General features: G+C 40.6%; 1 protein-coding gene across 1 annotated transcript in view; it reads left to right on the top strand.

Annotated features, from left to right (window-relative positions):
- Positions 1 to 4,930: 4,930 nt before the first annotated feature.
- Positions 4,931 to 17,620, top strand: part of DIRAS2 (DIRAS family GTPase 2) — a 31,447-nt gene continuing 18,757 nt past the window's right edge. The window contains exon 1 of the mRNA XM_080371993.1: positions 4,931 to 14,812. The gene's annotated coding sequence lies outside the window, so the exon portion shown is untranslated. The remainder of the gene's footprint in view (positions 14,813 to 17,620) is intronic.

The following is a 17,620-nucleotide window of genomic DNA, read 5'->3' as shown; positions in this document are numbered from 1 at the left end:
CCTATGTAATTTTAACCTAACATCAGGGATCGTGCAGGCCATTCATAGTGTAACATTGGTATCCTGAAAGCAGACCAGTAGATTGGGAGGGAAAGCCTTCAATCTGCTGAGCTTAAGCTACTCTTGTACTGAGGCTACATGAGGTTTGATGGATTGTAGAAGCTGTGTCTTAAACCCTTGTTTTCAGCTGTTGAAGACAGCTGTGAAGAGCTCAGGCCATTTGTGGTGAAGTTCATTTCCTTTGCAATGGAACAATGGTCACTACAGACTTCATTAGAACACTAGATCACAACAAGACTTCCCTGAAGTACTGATTGATGCAGGACTTTTGAGAACTGTACGCCAAATATGTGTGTCTTTTGCAGACTTATGCATGTTAATAATGTTAGGAGAATGGTATTGGGTGCTCAGACATGTCCAAAAGTGAGCACAGAGTAGCCTACCATGAGTAGTGTGAAGCCACAACATGAAGACACAAAATAACAAAATAAAAGTTGCTGGCTGAAATGTGATTACTGGAATTTGCAACTTGTTTTCACAAGTGTAAACTCTTTGGTTAATGTAACCTCTTATTTTGGTCATTTTATAAAATGACAGATAAAAAAATGTCTCTTTGTAACCATGCAAGGTTACTGAAATCATTAGGAAGGGAGAACTCTGACAATATGTACATAATCTTTTGTCAATACAGAGTTAGTGAAGGACTCAACTGTTGTACTTTGGGTTATTGTACAGTGAGCAAAGATCAGAAGGTCATGCTGATGTTTTGCAAAGCAATAATAGTCCACCCAAAACCAACAGAAAAAGAAGCAGGGATACTGCATTTATTGAAATTCCCCAAACTAAGCAAGCATGTAGATGCAAAATTTTGGGTTAATTGAATAACAAATTACACACTGATATAGTCTGCCATGATGAACCTCCTATTGCACACCTATATGGTCTACACAAATGAACTGAACCTGCAGCCTTGAATTGAACTTTGCAGCTCAACCTGGGACCTTCTAGTAATGGGAAGCATTGATCTCTGCCCAAAGAAAATGCCATAGTTGTCACATTCGTTGGTAATACTTGCAAAGTTCACTGAAATCAAATCTCTTTAAAGAAGCACATGAATCTCAACAGAGGCCTTTTGCAATGAAATACTAGTTATGGAAAGGATGGAACAGCTTCTCTCTTGCTTACACATAGGTAAAAGACTTCAGTGAAATCTTTCCAGCTATTCCTCTCCCTCTTGCTTTCTCTGCTAGCTCTCTTTCCTAGGGAGAATCCTTCATGGTTAACCAGAACAAATTAGCAAACCATCTCTAAGATTTGTATCCATTATGTTTCCATCCAAAATTTGATTCAATGAATGGTTTGCCTATTCTGAATTTGTATGCATAAACATAGTTCTTCCTGAAATTATATTGAGAATATTTTATAAAATGAAATGTTTAATGTCCACACAGAAATTAATTAGAATGATCAAGTTTATTTGTGAAGTGTCAGCAAATTTAGCAGGGAAAGAACATTTGCTAGGTTAGTGAGATTGTGTAACTCACAGAAGTAGGTAGTGGTAGCTGTTAATGCAAATGTAGCCTCCCTGTCTTACGCCAGCACAGTTGAAATGGCCAGAATATACCTGCATTCATCCTTGTTCCAGGACTGCAGCAGTGTTACAGAATGGAAAGGGCTCGTTTGTTTAGAACCCATTTACACAGAAAGTCCCCAATTCTCAGTTCCACAAACTGGCACACCTTGAACTCTAATTTCAGTGAAGCTAAGCTTTCCCCCACTGAGTATTTTGCTTAAGGTTGCTTGCTTCTTACAAAGAAATCTCCCCTAGAAATGGAACAGCGACAGCAGCCTTCTTTGAGCTAGCCCTGGGATATTTCATAAAACTGGCAAGAGATAAGGCACACGTGTTTTGCTATCCTACATAAAAATATTCTACATAAAATTTCATTTTTTTAATAGAATTCCTATTTCTTCCATAGGTACTATTACAGAAAAAAGGACAACTAGCCAAGTTCTGCCTTCAGCTGAACTGTGCAAAGCCCCAGTGTAAAATCAATGAGAATCTGACCCCACAATAAATATTATGGCCATATCATAAATGTCTAATAGTTAGTGGGCTTTTAAGGAAAATTCTGTTCTTAGATACACCATTTATATACCTGAATGACTCCCTCAGCATGAATGCAATAGTGTTAGTGGTGGCATTGCTGCACAGTAAATGAAGCTCTTTAAAGTCTTACTTCTGCCAATGCAGACCTTTAATCTTCGAGCCACTGTGCGGGCCGTAGACTCTTTGGGCATATCTACATGCATCGTACAACTGTGCAGCACAGGATCTAGGTACTGGCAGAGGTCCCAGTTGTAAATCATCAAGTCACTGAAGTCGTAACACTTCACTTTTCAGCAGAACCAATTACTCTGATAGAACTACTGAGCCAAGATAGTTTTGCTGGTTTTGATTTTAGAGCTAGCTTATCTGGCACAGGCTTAAGTATCTCTTCATAGTACACATTATGTTCTTTGGACATACTTTAAAAGACCCAGAACAAAAGTCATACAGCTTCTTGCATCCAATTCTACCAGCTTTCCTTAAGAAAAATTTTCATAGGACTCACGTTTTGTTTTAGCAAGTGCTAAATCTCATGATCACATTTACAGTCCAGGTCTTCTGAGGCCTGTAATGCTCCAGACACAGACAAAGCCATGTTGTTGCATATTATTAACCTATGACACAGTAATAATGGCAGAGAAGAGGGTAGAATTAGTTTGTATAAATGGTATAATTTTTAATGTTTTTCTTAATTTTTTAAATACTAATATCTTGAATAAACATGATTATGCTATTCTGAAAACATTCTAGGTTATCATTATTTCTTTTAGGGAAAGCAAATACCATATATTCCTTTTATGTTGAGCAGTATAATAGCACACAGCCCACACAGTGGGTAATTTAAATGAACAGCAGGCATTCAAATTACACTGAAAGGATTGTTATATTTCAAGCAGGGAACATTTTTTATTACAGTCACATTCCTGATATCCTACAGGATGCATGCACTTTTTTTCTTCTTTCTTAATCTCAGACCAACAGACAACAGCTGGGGTAAGTGGGCATCTCTGAGATACCCATGAACAGTATATGAATACAGGTACCCCACCTATTTGATGCTGCAATGTTTTGTGCTGAGGGAAAACTGTATTTTGTGCTGAGGAACTGTAGCATGAATTGCATGCAAGCAGCCTCATCATATACAATCAGTGATGCAAAGTTCTGTTCAAAGCAGACAGCTACTAATGGCATTATCCAGCCCAACGAGCACAGATTTGTATAACAGGGCTTCCCAAAAGTATTAATCTAGCAGTGAAGGGAGGCAGAAGCTCAGTATTTTCTATTTGTGTTTGACCTCTTATCATGCTTTGGACCTTGATACAGCCTTGACTGCTTCTCTCTTGCTTTGGAACGAGCCTGGCCATTTTTCCTGTAGCTACACTAGGACTCCAACTGATGGTAGTCTTACACCAGATCTTTAATCTGTGTTTTCTCACCTCATTAGCTTCCTCCTTCCTCATCCTCACTATCTCTTTCAATTTCAAGGCTGCAAAGCTGTAGTTCATTATAATGAACTATGGTTCATTAATGGTGCTCTCCCAGCTATGGAAATTTCTCACCAAAAAGCTGCCACACAAATAAAGTGAGCTAAATGACTGGGAATTTTGCAGTGTTCAAATGACAGTTTTGCACAATCTTTATCACCTCAAAAGGAAAACAAGCATACCTGGGCATTCATAAAAATGCATACTTTCTAATGCTACTAAACATATTAGGCATCAAAACGGGAACTTAAACATTTTTGTTAATCTTTCCATGTGACTCAGATTGTGTCTTTATTGCCCACTGATGTGCAGCATACAGATATCCAAAAGTGCTACCTAAAACCTGCTGTAAGTCTGGAGGCTTTATAGCCAAAGGCACTCATGATTCCTTGCAAGCAAATCTGCTCTTGCCTATACAGCCACAGTAAGACTTCTTCTACCCACGTGACTAGCAGTGAAGATGTATCATCAGAATCCACTGCCATGTTCTCATAGTGAATGTAAGGAACTAGCAGGAGGGGCTAGTGCCCAGAGAGCACTAAAACTCAGCACAGCCTATTCTTAGCCCTGTTACCAGTAGACTAGATGATCTTAGACATGTGAATTCGCCTCTCCAGACCTCAGCTCTACCTACTGAGGGCAGTGACAGCTATCTGCCCTTGGCTTATGATCTGACACGTACTTGGAAAAGGTTTAATACTCCTCTTATTATTCACGTTTAAGGGTAAGTGAAGAACATGCAAATTCTGCCTTTAATCTATTCAAGCATGACCTGTATTCTAGAAACTGAAGTTTTACACTTTCAGTTACTTGGAGTAATGTTCAAAACAGTAAATAACTCCTGTCTTCCTCCAAATTAATACAATTTCTGCCAAGAAATTTTGCTTACCTAGAACTGTCCTTCAGAAGATTGTCCCTGATACCTTAGCTAATATTGTTTTTAAAGTGGCTTTGAGGTTTCTCACGTCCATTAAACAACCTTCATTTTTCATACTTTAAGGCAATTAATAACTAATAAAGAACAAAAAAGTAAGGACTTTATTTACTTATTTGCCTGATCAAGCTATTTAATATGATAACTCAGACAAAAGAAATTAAGTCTCTTGTGTTGTTCTTTTCTACGCTGGCAACTCTATGTTTTTGTGTGGCTAACAAGTTTCATTCCAGATTCTGTATTTTTACAGATATGCAGAGCCATTGGAAGAGAGGCTGTCCTTGTAAGGAGACTAAATATTCCTGACCGACTGTCCTCTGCAGTGAGTCCACAATGACAGGATGAACATGAAGCAAGGACAATTGGTGAGAAGGATCAGGTGTCATTGACACCATGATGAATAAGTGTACAGATGCCAGCAAATACCTTAAAAATCTTAAGACATTTAATAGAGAAATATGTAGTGAGAACCACAGAAAGAACTGAAAAATCACCAAAAAAATAAAAGTCAAATGGATCACACCAGATGTCTTATTCAGCAGTTTTCGTTGCACACACACCCCACCCCCACGCCCCAATCCTGACCTATGTTACCATGGCAATGCTCAAGTGATAACCCGCAGTGGCGGCTGAATTGGATACATCTGGCTGTGACAGCTGTATCTGACTCAGAGTGGATGCAGGAGAGACAGATAACAAAATAACAGCCACGGGCTGATTTGAACAATGTGCCCACTTAACAGTGCTGGTCAAGGTCTACTCAAGCCAAGTTTGAAAGAAACTAACTTCTGTAGTCAATATGCAGAGATGAGTCAATTAGTCAAATGTGAGTCGATTATCTTACTCCATAAATAGCGGACAGTCCAGAGCCCGTTGAGTTCTCCTGCACAGCGGTGGGCTGCACACCAGGATCTTCCCCCGAGGAGGGACACCTCTCAAAGGTTGCTCCTCAAGGCTGAGAGATTACTTGCTCCAACAGATGCTCAGTAAGTAATTAATAGCATGCTAAACCTTGACATCTTAGCTAAGTGGCATAAAAGACTGATTGCACACCTAGATATAAACAGTTGACCAAATCTGAGACTAAGTCTGGATCTAGGTGCACTTAAACTCTCCTCTGAGAAGGAGTTTAGAAGGCAAGGGAGTCCTTTCTGAACCTCATGACTCAACAGGAGGATCTTCCTGACATTTTTTTCTGACCTTGTTCTCTGTGCAGTAAATAATCAAATGTATCTTGCTATCAATCTTGTTAAACCACTGTCATTTACTATCAAACTTTATTAAATTGTTATTTTAGACAATAAATATATTGCTACTTGTTTCTTATGAGTGAAGTGCATCACTCCATCTGTGACATTCAAGAAGTAGATTATGACTGATATTGGTACCAAAAGGCTTGTACACTGTGTCAGGTACATCTGTAGTATTTAACATTTCATTACAGGCTTAGGAGAGCAAACCAGGCACTTAATATCCATAGGGCTCAACTTAGCAGGTACCATCGACAGATACATGGCTCTACTCGCCACTGTGAACATCCTCAGGAAAGTGGTGAATAACAATAGTACACAGCTCTGCAAACAGCAGAAACATGGACAGAAGCGGAAAGGATTCTTGCTACGCAAACTCTGGGCTTCAAATCTAGTTGGTAGAAGAGAAAGGTGGTAATAGACTTAGCCCAGTGTCAAGAGGAGAGCATGAAAAAGTCCTGATGACATTGTGTGTATACTGTAGAATCGGAAGAATTGCTAACGATGTACAAATTTTGTGCACTTACACTATAGGCTTCTAAGACAAACACCGTTTTTGTCCTTGGATATTTCTACAAAGGCATGAGATTAAACCACTGATACTAGGAAGAGTTTCTAATTAGTAGAATTCATGTCTAATTACTCTGATTGTACTCTTTATATGGTAAAAGGTTCAATAGCAATTGAGAGCAGAAATCCAGCAATTGATAGAGGGCTCTTTCTGCTACTACTCACATCCAATTACTGTTGAGGGATCTGAGTACCAGTCAGGTCTGTGCTGACCTATGATGAAACTTTCCATTTCAAATAGGTAACAATAAGGTCTGAAGAAAAAACCTGGGAATTGTGACTGCATAAATAAAACTAATGTCATTTGCAAATTATGTAGTAGACCGTCTATAACTAAAAAGTTAAGACCTTTCTCGAGCTGTTTGATGTAAACCAAATGTTTAATACAGAACACTTACAGCTAACACTTCAACTAGTTAGCCTTAAACACAGAAAGTAATAGCAAGTTTCCCACCCTGTTTATCAACAACTGAAATTTACGCTTTCAGTTACTTGGAATAATGTTCAGAACAGTAAATAACTTCTTTCTTCCTCCAAATGAATGCAATTGATCATAAACGGGGAAGTTATGTGGCATTGAAAGTGCAAAAATAATATGATGATTGTACGAAATCATAGCATCATAAAATAATTTAGGTTGGAAAAGACCTTCAAGACCATTAAGCCCAATTGTTAGCCTAGCACTGCAAGTCTACCATCAAACCATGTCCCTAAACACCACATCTCCACATCTTTTAAATGCCTCCAGGGATGGTGACTTCACCACTTCTCTGGGCAGCCTGTTCCAGTGCTTGACAAAACTTTCAGTGAAGAATTTTTTCCTAGTATTCAATCCAATCTTCCCCGATTTTACTTGAGGCCATTTCCTCTTGCCCCATCACTTGTTACTTTGGAGAAGGGACTGACATCCACCTGGCTACAACCTCCTTTTAGTTAGTTATAGAGAGCAATAAGGTCTCCCTTGAGCCTCCTTTTCTCCAGGCTGAACAACTCCAGTTTTCTCAGCCTCTCCTCATAGGACTTGTTCTCTAGACCTTTCACCAGCCCCGTTGCCCTTCTCTGGACATGCTCCAGCACCTCTATGTCCCTCTTGCAGTGAGGGGCCCAAAACTGAACACAGGATTCCAGGTGCAGCCTCACCAGTGCTGAGTACAGGGGGATCATCACTTCCCAAGTCCTGCCAGCCACACTGTTTTGTTTGGATGCAAGCCAGCATGTTGTTGGCTTTCTTGGCCACCTGGGCACACTGCTGGCTCATGTTCAGCTGGGTGTTGACCAGCACCCCCAGGTCCTTTTTCACCAGGCACCTTTTCAGCCGCTCTGCCCCAGCCTGTAGCGCTGCGTGGGGCTGGTGTGACACAAGGGCAGGACCCGGCACTGAGCCTTGTTGAACCTCATACCATTGGCCTTGGCCCATCGGTCCAGTCTGTCCATGCCTTTTGGAGTAATTTATATGAATAATAACAGATGGTAATTTTTATATTTATGTATACATGCTATGTACATATACAGTGCTGTAAAATTAATGAGGTTAATACAGTAATGGTAAATAATGATATTTTCTTATACAGTGTGACCTAGTTTCTGTCTGGTAATGGTAAATTAAGGGTTTTTTTGGATGATACTGAGTAAAGCAATTACAAATCTTTCACTGATCACTCAGTTTTTGCGAGCCCTTGTGGTGGGTTGACCCTGGCTGGGTAAGGGGTGCCCACCAAAGCCGCCCTATCATTCCCCTCAGCTGGACAGGGGAGAGAAAATATAACAAAAGTCTCATGGGTCAAGATAAGGACATTCAGCAATTACTGTCATGGGCAAAACAGACTTGACTTAGGGAAATTAATTTAGTTCATTACCAATCAAATCAGAGTAGAATAATAAGTAATAAACCCAAATCATAAAACACCTTCCCTGCACCCCTTCCATCTTCCTGGGCTCAACTGTACTCTGTAATTCTCTACCTCATTCCTTCCAGCAGAGCACGGGGACGTGGAATGGGGGTTATGGTCAGTTCATCGCACACTGTCTTTGCTGCTCCTTCCTCCTCAGGAGGAGAACTCCCCAAACTCATCCCCTGCCCTAGCGTGGGGTCTGTCCCATGTGGGACGGTCCTCCATGAATTTCTCCAACACAACCCCTTCCCATGGGAGGCAGTTCTTCACAAACTGCTCCAGCGTGGGTGCCTCCCATGGGGTGCAGTCCTTCAGGAACAGAGTGCTCCAGTGTGGGTTCTCAACAGGGTCACACATCCTGCCAGCAAACCTGCTCCAGCCTGGGCTCTCTCCATGGATCCACAGGTCCTGACAGGAGCCTGCTCCAGCACGGGCTTCCCATGAGGTCACAGCTTCCTTTGGGCACATCCACCTGCACTGGTGTGGGGTCCTGCATGGGCTGCAGGTGGGTATCTGCTCCACCATGGACCTCCATAGGCTGCAGGGGCACAGCTTGCCTCACCATGGTCTTTACCACAGGCTGCAGGGGAGTCTCTGCTCCGGTGCCTGGAGCACCTCCTCCCCCTCCTTCCTCACTGACCTTGGTGTCTGGTGTCTGCAGAGGTGTTGCTCTCACATATTCTCACTTCTCTCTTTGGCTGAAGTTTCTACTGTGCAGTGTTCCCCCCCACCCCCCACCCCCTTCTTAAATATGTTGTCCCAGAGGCTGGTCTGAATGCTGTCTCAGCTCTTTCCCTGCACTGAACCTCTTCAGTGCCCAAGACAGCACCCAAGCTGTCACCTGGCCCATCCCTGTGCCCTCACTGGTGCCATTCTGAAAGGCAGGATCTCTTAAGCATCTCTAGAAGAGTTCTGGCTCCTTTGGGGAGGATCAGCAATGGGCTCAGGCTTGGCCAGCGGTGGGTCCATCTTGGAGCCGGCTGGCACTGGCTCTGTTAGACATGGGGGAAGCTTCTAGCAGCTTCTCACAGAAGCCACTCCTGTAGACCTCCCCCCACTATCAAAACGTGGCCACACAAACCGAACACAGCCCTTAAATGGTTCGCACCTAAGAGCTGCTGTAAAATATGAACGGCATTGTCCTCCTTTTAAAAGGGTACAAAATAACTGGATGCATTAAAAAATTAAGGTCTGCACAGTTATGTTTTTTTTTTCCCCCTTTTCTTAAGTTTTATTTTCAGGTGCAATGCAAGTAGCTTTGAATTTTTAAGGCATTAAGCTTATACAAATTTAAGTCTTTGACTACCTAAAATATCATTTGTCCTCTGCTAGCTGTAATCACATTTGCAATAGCTGTGCTGTCTTTGCTGATTCTCAGTCTCATGTAAATGTTGAAGAAGAAAGTAATCCCAGCTCTGAAATTCTGCTGCTTCTTCATTTTCCCTTGTGTCTAAATGCTTGGTACAAGAAACATTTGTGCAGAGTAATATATTGGCACCCAAGAATAGCAGAGTTAAGATCAATGAATGACTCTTTTGGTTAATGTCATTCATCTACATTTAGCAAGTCACAAGTTTCTTAACCTTCCTCCTTCACAGAGGTTTCCTTTAGTATGCCTAGATGGCTATGATTCAAAGACACTGTGGGGTTTAGTGTGAATATTGATCAGCCAATGGGAATTCTGTTCTTAATATACTAATTCATATCCAGTATATTGTGTTATGGGTGCTTATACAAATTCATGAAGACAGAAATACTCTGTTTTGCTACAAAGGGTTCTTACCAATTTAGAAATTTCACAGCTTTCTTAAAAATATTAAATATTGTTTATGGGTTTGTCATACAGCACAGTGTCTTCTGTATTTACAGTTCTATGCAATTTATTAATGTTGAATTACTATTTTGTGTATGCACGTGTTTGTGCATGATTTAGTAAGGTGTAGAGGAAAAGGAAAAATGCCAGTTAAATGCAACCCTTTTTTGCTCTTCATGACAAATAAATTTTGTTTTTCTGTTCTTCTTTGGTTATTATAAAAGTTATCAGTATATTTTTCAGAAATGATCATGTTAAATACCGAGCAGTGTTATACTTTCTTCCCATTTCACAGGAAATCAGGTTAAATGCAGTTAGCTACAAATTTTTAGTGACAATAGCCCTCTCTCTTGTGTACCTGGACAGATATTAGAGAATGGAGTAAATAGCCTGTCTCCTTCAATCACCCTTATGGTATCTGACATTCCAGAATCCAGAGAGGATTAAGCCCTGTCTTGCTTTCCCTGTAAATCAGCAAACTCCTGCTTGCTCTCAAGTGTTCAGAAGCAAGCCCTGGAGTTATGAGCCTCATATAGACAAAAAGGCAAAAATATCTTCTTGTGCCATTTCCCTTCACCAGGAACCAAGTAAAAATCTGGAAAGTTTTGGTTTAGAGTAATACAGCCATTAATGGAAATTGCAAGTCATGAGAGTGTCCAAGGGCAACTGTGTTCATCATATTGCAGGTTTGAGTGAGAAAGCCTGGGCTGAAATCCACTGAAATTTAATGGAGAAGAAAATTACTTTATGGGATCTGACAATATTTTCTCTAAACTGCCAATTTCATCTACAGTCTACAGAAGTGACATGTCTTCCAATTTTGCGGGAGTAGCTGCTTTCATTTACTGCAAGCTAAGAGCTAGTCAGGGTTTTATTATTATTAATTTTTATTATTATATTTAATTTCAGTGTGCAACACTGTTATCTTGCAAAGAGATGAACTAAAACCCCATAGTTGCCAATCTACCTACAGGGCCTAAAAAGGTTACAGTGTAAGATGCCCCTATCCAGCAGAATTGCAGCTTGAGCTTTCTCCACAATTCACAGAGTAGCTCAGGCTGTCAGATGATTCTTTACTGATAAAACATATTAGATGAGGATCCATATTTCTAACCCCAGCCAATTCAAGAGGTAGTCTGGAGTCACTTCAATGTAAATGAGAATCTTAATTACACCCAGGAAGAATTTGGCCCCATCATCTCATGGCATTGGTGTAGACCACTAACTGCCTGATACACTATGTACGAGTTTTAATTGTGTTTGCTTTATACGTAAGATGTGATTGTACCAGAGATAGTCACATGCTCCAGTGGATTGTAAATGGGCTATGAAGCATTTAGCCAAATATTAAAAATACAGTATATAATTTTATTGTTATATTTTCAAAATTATATGTAGTAGTAACTTGCCAGTTATTTGCTTTTTTTTGAGTTTTTCAGGTTCAAAGAAGTGCAGTCACTAAAAAAAAATTAGAATTTTATGCTTCATTTACAAAATAGTGGAAATTTCCGAAGATTCAAATGCAGTGCACAAACACAAAAACACACAGCCTTTGTGATAACCTGCCCTGTAGCTACAGTCATATCATATTCACAGAGTAGGAGTCTAATTACTGCACAAAGTACAGGGTGTTAACAGATCCACTTCTGCCAATCAGCTGCCCTGGAAAAACACTCAATTTTTCCTTAAGATAAATTTCTTCCTATTGGACAAAAACTCCTGTAAATCTTTAAAAAAAAAAAAAAAAAAAAAAAAAAAAGATGTGCTAAGGTCTTTTGTAATGTCCTACATACCCGCTGATGACAACTCAATCTCATTTTAAAGCACAACTCAGAAATACACTATGGGAAGACAACAAGGTATTATTATAGATTTATGATAGCTATTAGCCATTTTTAAGGATAGTTGTAGGGAAGAACTAGATTTCTTTAAGGCAATGCATAGCTAAGACAGTAGCTTTCAATGTATGCAAGTGAAGAGGGATGTATTTTAGCCAGGGTGTGGTTTAATGAAAGCATTGTGGAGAAACAGACATTAACAGGAGGAAAACCATCCCAGAAAAGACAAACTGAGCTTAGGCCTTGATCTCTGCTGGCTGCTTTTTGTCAACATTATGCTCTGCCTTGCAGGGAGAAAACCTTGATAAGTAAGTAACTGTTTTACATCCTAAACTTTCACACAGAAACTGAAGACTTTCTCATTTTTCCATGCTGTACATGGGCCATGGGCTGAATTTTGACTCAGAAGCTGTGCTTTCAGTGCAATGCAGATGTGTGCTAAATGTGCAGCTCATATTCTGCTAGGGAGGTCTCTTGTTCCTTAAATGCCCTCTCCAACTTGGGATGCAGCATAGAAACCTAGCAATCAAGTGCTTGCCTAAGACTTTGTGAGGGAAGGGTGTAACAGAAAGTCTTGCAGGCTTTGTGCCTTTGTCCTCTGCACTTTCCCTTCCACTCGGCAGCATGAGGCATCTGGTTCACACCTTGCAGTTGCAGAGCAGAGTTTTTTCATGCCCCTGGGGGAAGGCCAGTTCTTCACTCTGAACAAGCCCTGTTCACTCTGCCCTACATTCAGATCAATACAACCTCCCTACAGCTTAGGGCAAGAAAATGTTTTCCCTGCTGTGCCACTGCTGGTCTGTGTGGGCCTGACCTGGGTTTAGGTCTGTGGGATCCACTGGCAGGACCATGTGTGAATAATCTGTATTTATGATGGGGTGAGGCATGCCTGGGATTTTGGAAGTCTGCCTTCTCTGGAGCACCTGAACAACCCCTCTGAAAGCAGTAGCTGTTCAAAACCATTGCTGACGGTAGGAACTGCCATACCGGTTTTGAGCAGAAGTATTAAGGAAAATCCCATACCAGTATCCTCTACAGTGTATTATAGTGTGACGATCCAGTACTGCACTTCTGCTCAGAAAATTCTCACGATGATTTCAACGGGAGAGAGCCCAGGCTGAAACTATAGAACTAGACCTTGTGTTTGTCAGTGCAGGTATATATCTGTGACCTGTAAATGAAAGATTTCAGTTCTTGGGACAGGTAAGGAAAAAATTACAACAGGGTAGGTATATTGATACTTGTAATTGAAGTAATTTCAGTTTTGGAAAGAATCAGGGTTTTGAAAAGCTATGTTTATAAAAGTTCTAACATCCCTTCTGCTGGAATAGGGTTCAAGAACTAAAGTCTCCCAGACTTGTAATGTAAACTGAGTGAGCAAAAGCAGTGGCAAATCATTACTCTAAAGCTCATCAGGTAGTTCTACTATTTCTAAGGAAAATTAAAAGCACATTCCCAGTAAGCACACACTCACTGTGCGCTGAGATCTGTTATGTCTCAAAACTACTGAGGAGCCACACTGTTTGTAACTACAGAAGCACTTTGTAGACTACTTGAGTAAGACTGAATTTTGCAGTCAGGATACCATGGGGCACTACCAGGTAAAAGCACAAGCTAAATTCCTGGGCAGTATTATAAACTTTACAGGCTAAGCTTTGCTGTGTTGCAGTAATTACAATACCTTGACTTTTTGGTTTCAGGATATTAATTAACCAATTCTCCAAGCACATGGGATTAAGATATTGCTGAGAAGTGGTGACAAAAGCAAAGGCAGGGGTTTGCTGCCAGGCTGTAGGAGCAGGCCTGTGGCTCAGAGAGGCACATGCTTTGATCTACAGCTGGCTGCCTGGAAACCTGTAAAAACAGGGGTCAGAATTGATCTGTACCAGAAGTGCACAGTTGCGCGAATAACTGCCTCAGGGCGTATTGACCAGGTCATTTTGTATCCTAATACACTTATACTTCTGTAAGACACAAATGGAGTGGAGAACCCTTTTCATTTCTGCATTTGGCAAAAGCATTAACACGATGAATGAGTCTTTCTTAAAAACAAGGAAAACAAACCCATCCCTTACAGAGAGTGGAATTTGTCACATCATACCAACTGTTGGGAGCTAGCTGCTCAGCCCATCCTTCTTTCAGTTTCAGGTGGGTGAAATTCTGAGGGGGTGTGTTGGACAAAAGCTATCTTATTGTGGGTTGTTTTTTTTTTTTCATATTGGATATCTACTATATTTCTGCAAATAAATATTAGACCTAAAGGATGAATTTCTCAGCTAGTATAAATCAGCACAGCTCCATTGATTTGTATAGGGCTATGCAGGTTTATGCCCACTAGGCATTAGCCTCACCAAAGGCTTTGTAATCTTTTTAAAGTTAAAGGAACAGGCTTGTTCCATGTTTAGGTGCTGAAAGAAAGAGAGAGTTATGGACACAGAGTAACGTAAACTACAACTTTAAATGATAAACTACAGGATATTTGGAGGGCTTAAAGACTAACTGCAAAAATCTACTACATTTGTTGAGAAAGCCACAAAATTACAGCCTATATACATATACTTTTTTATATATATTCATATATATTCCACTATTATTCAGTAGGTGGCAGTTAAAAGCCTGGATGAGCTTTGCCGTTGCCATTTAGGCAGTAGCACCAGCAGATGCTGGAGTCAGTCCATCTGTAAAAGCAGAAAGAGAGAGGCTGCAATCAAGCCAACAGAAGCATTAGCCACGGCCCAGGCACTGGGGAGTCAGTAGGAGAGGAGCAGCACAAGGGAAAGCAGCAGGCGAAAGAGCTGCAGCCCCTTGATTAAGACAGGGACTCCTTTTTGGTGGAGGAAACCCAGAGCAGAGGGGGTGAACAGCCGGTGCAATGACAGGCAGAAACTGAGGAGCATTTGGAGCTTTCTGTTCCTACACAGGTAAAATTTTTTCCATTGTTTTTCTGCATCATCTTGTAAAATAAAAATAGCTTTGCATTGAGAGTAGAGGTCTTTATCGCCTTTGGCCAAAATCCACAGTCCTCACTCAGGCAAAATTTCCACTGAAGTCAATAGAGTTTTGTGTGAGTTATGACTGCAATATTTGATCTAAGCATGTATCTTAGGTAGAGAACATGGCATGCTGTAAGCTGGGGCTGACAAGAAGCCAGAGGTTGGTCATATGCATACTGACCAGTTAAACATCATTTTTCTGTGTGCTGGGATGCTAGTAAGGGCTTCATAACCTTTTTTTAAAACTGTCTTTCATTAAAACTCAATGTGCTGGGTTTTGCCCTAGTTTAAACTGCTGCCACTGCAGTGCTTAAGGGGAGATGCATTTTTTTTTTAAATGAAGGCTACATTTTAATTTATACGATGAAAGAATCAAAAATGTTGAGTCTGAATAAAATAAGACCAGGTGTTTGTTTCTTTGAAACAAATACAACTTTGCAGCATTCCACTGACAAACAGGCAATGTTTTATTTGTGCAGTAGATTGTGCCTCTTTCAATTGAAAGAAAGAAAATAAATCATGAAAGGCCATTGTCCAGTATTTGTGAGGGACTGAATTCAATTTGATAATACTTCCTTTCTTGCTATCTTCCCTGTGAAATGTGGGATGCTCTATATGCTGCAGCGCTCAGTCACAGTTGGGTGAGCCCAGAAGGGGGCAACTTATTTGATGTATTTTGTTTTTAAAGCATTTCCTGAATGTCTTGTTTTCATGAATACCTAGTCATACATGAATATATATATGCCTGTTTATAAATGCACACACACAGGTATGTAATATGTACATCCCCATACCTTTACATATAAATGAAGATGTTGCAACTAATTTCTGTTATACCTGTGCCAAGCTTTACAGTTTACGGTATCTAGAATGTTTGCAGGTTTCATAATTATTAATTCTGGATCAGAGGGCTATTTTGCCTTGCCTCCTACCTCCCTTTCACTTTTCTGACTTAGGGACTTCACTCATGTTCAGGAGCTGCCCCACAGGGGCTTGCCATGCCTACTAAATGCAGTAGTGCCCAGTTCTCTCAGAATGGCATCTGTGCCATTGTTCAGGGACTATGAAATGTGGTATCCCTTGAGGTTTCATGCTCTCTCACACACTGCACACATTCCTGAGGCTTTTGCATGAAGAACTGTTTAAACATGGAAAAGGTTCAAATACACAGCTGCAAATCAATGGCCCCATGGAACTGGGGGAATGATTGCAGTTTACAGCTATTTATTTCTATCCCTGGTGTCCAGGTTTCAGCTGGGGTAGTTATTTTCTTTTTAACAGCTGGTGCAGTGCTGTGTTTTGGATTTGATATGAGAATAGTGGTGATGACAGATGTTTTTAGTTGTTGCTAGGTAATGTTTCAACTAGATCAAGGACTTTTCAGTTTCTTAGGCCCTGCCAGTGAGAGGGCTGGAGTGGCACAAGAACTAGGGGTGGACACCGGCAGAACAGCTGACCCAAACTAGCCAAAGGGATGCTCCATACCACAAAGAGTCATGTTCAGTATATAAACTGGGGGGACATGTCTGGGGCTTCCTGATCACTGCTTGGGGTCTGGCTGAGCATTTGTTAGAGGGTGGTAAGCAAGTGTATTGTGCATCATTTGGTTTCTTTTCTCCCTCCCCTTTGGATTTTGTTCTTTTCCCCTTCTCCCTCCTCTTCATTATAATTACTAGTGTTATTATTGTTGGTTTTATTTTATTCTATTTCAATTATTCAATTGTCCTTCCTGATTCTCCTTCCCATCCTTGTCGTGGGGTGGGGGCAGGCAGCGAGCATGATACTTAGTTACCAGCTGGGGCTAAACCATGACACCTGGGAATAGTGAAGAACAAATGGGTTTAAATAGACTGTGAATACACTTAGGCTGCAAAGTTTGAAACAATTAGCAGCAAGGTTCTGAAATTACCTTCTCGTTGAAGTAATAGAAAGAAAGTGTTCTAAATGTGTTTTACTTGGAACTTGGTGGAAGGGATTATGTGAAATGGTTGCCTGTAATGGCAAAGAACTGGATCTGATAATCGAGGTTTCTTTCAGTACTAAACACCATTCATACTTTTCACTGGAAGTTGCCTACATTCAAAAGTCTCTTTGCAAGTGGGTCAAGGTCTTTAAAAACACAGTTTTCCACACATCTCACACCAGAGACAAATGAAAGCGTATTTCTCTTCTACGTTGTGCTGCACTGTTGTTTACACCAGCAGACAAATAAGGTGTGATGGTCATCAAGCTGAATAACATCCCTTTCTCACAGTGCAGAGTACTTTGTAAGATGATTGGAGTTCAGAAGCACAGCTCCTTCTGGCCAAGTCGTCAGGATTTTTTTACACCAGCACTGCAGTCTCTGTAGTACCAACAAAACCAGTGGATAATATATAAACTCATAACTCTGTTTCTGAAGTTGTTACTAGTGCTATTTCTAGTTTCCTTTCAGGACGACCTGATAACTTGCTTTTGTGCTAACCAGCACATCTGTCTATCATGGTTTAACCCCAGCAGCAACTAGATACCACATAGCTGTTTGCTTACGCACCCTACTCCACTGCCCCCCACCCCGCCACAATGGGATGGGGAGGAGAACTGGAAAAATCTAAACCCCATGGGTTGAGGTAAGAACAGTTTAATGAAATAATAATAATAATAAAAGAAATAATAATAGAAATAACAATAATAATAGTGAAAATAATAGTAATAATAATAGTAATGAAAAGGGAGATAACAAAAAGAGAGAAAGAA

Source organism: Falco punctatus, assembly GCF_963210335.1.
Source record: "Falco punctatus genome assembly, chromosome: Z".
NCBI classification, from domain to species: Eukaryota; Metazoa; Chordata; class Aves; order Falconiformes; family Falconidae; genus Falco; species Falco punctatus.
Note: the sequence above shows the minus strand (reverse complement) of the source record. Positions and strands in the feature narration are given on the sequence as shown.